Raw genomic sequence first — 1,109 nt, 5'->3', positions numbered from 1 at the left:
GGAGATGTTGGAGGCCAGGGACATAGTCCACCAGGACAGTGCCTGCCTGACAAGCATGAGGTCATAAGCTCAATTTCCAATATTAAAAATAATAATAATAATAATATGGAGCTGTTGATATTGTTGCTGAGGAAAGTGAAACCTAGTGGGTTTCCCTGGAATTCTTAATGGGTGGGTGGCATGAATGACCTACCCACCTGTAATTTTTTTATTATACCTCTGTATATGTAATACAGGTACTTGCACAACTTATAAAACTGTAATACTACACTACATATGGTCCCTAAAAGCCTAACATTTAAAACACAGATTAGCAGAGGATAGTGCGAACGCAATCCCCCACTATCACAAATTATGCAGTAGAATTTCCCACATTTGGGGAAATCACAGGGGTCAGCACATCTAGAGTGCAGTGGAAACACCTTGCCCTTGGAAATCCCCCCTGCCAGGTAAGTATATAGTATTCTTTTTTTTTTTTTTTTTTTTTTTTTTTTTTTGGTGGTACCAAGGATTGAACTCAGGACCTTGGACTTACCAGGCAAGCACTTATTCCACTGAGCTATCTTCCTGCCCCCACCACCTGTAATTTTATACCACTGGTGGCCATGTCCCCCACACAGCCTGTGTATGCAGCACAGAGTCTAGGACCTGACTGTGAGAATGGACATATTGCATATTTTTACCTTTCTGCTTACAGCAGAGGCCATGAGTGTCCGCCACACTCAGGGCACTGAGCTGGTCTGAGCAGACAGAACCCAAAAGATGAAATCACTGTGTTTGTTTGCTGTAGCTCTGCTGAACAACTGAGAGGACAGATTTTTTTTGTCTCTAAGTCCAGATCCAACTGCTCAGCCTGGTGAGGACCACGCAGCCTTACTCCTGGAATGTGGCACCCTGACAGTAATGCATAAGATGACAGAGTCACAAGTGACCCAGTAAGCTTATAGCTCTCGCCACTTCCCCCAGCTCTCACTTCTTGAAGACCTCAGCCCTCTGGGCAATGTGCACTTCATGGGACACAAATGGCCATGTGGAGCCATGGTGGCCCTGTGGCATGGGTCTCAGAGCTGTGCTTTCTTCACTGGTCAGTGGAGGTAATGTTTCCTCCC

The 1,109-nt window shown here is 45.3% G+C and overlaps 1 pseudogene; it reads right to left on the bottom strand.

Moving 5' to 3' along the window:
• Window positions 1-314: 314 nt before the first annotated feature.
• On the bottom strand, window positions 315-457 carry LOC111813325 (annotated as a pseudogene).
• Between the last annotated feature and the right edge of the window lie 652 nt (window positions 458-1,109).

The sequence above is a fragment of the Octodon degus genome, unplaced genomic scaffold (genome assembly GCF_000260255.1).
Source record: "Octodon degus isolate 3935 unplaced genomic scaffold, OctDeg1.0 scaffold00183, whole genome shotgun sequence".
NCBI classification, from domain to species: domain Eukaryota; kingdom Metazoa; phylum Chordata; class Mammalia; order Rodentia; family Octodontidae; genus Octodon; species Octodon degus.
Note: the sequence above shows the minus strand (reverse complement) of the source record. Positions and strands in the feature narration are given on the sequence as shown.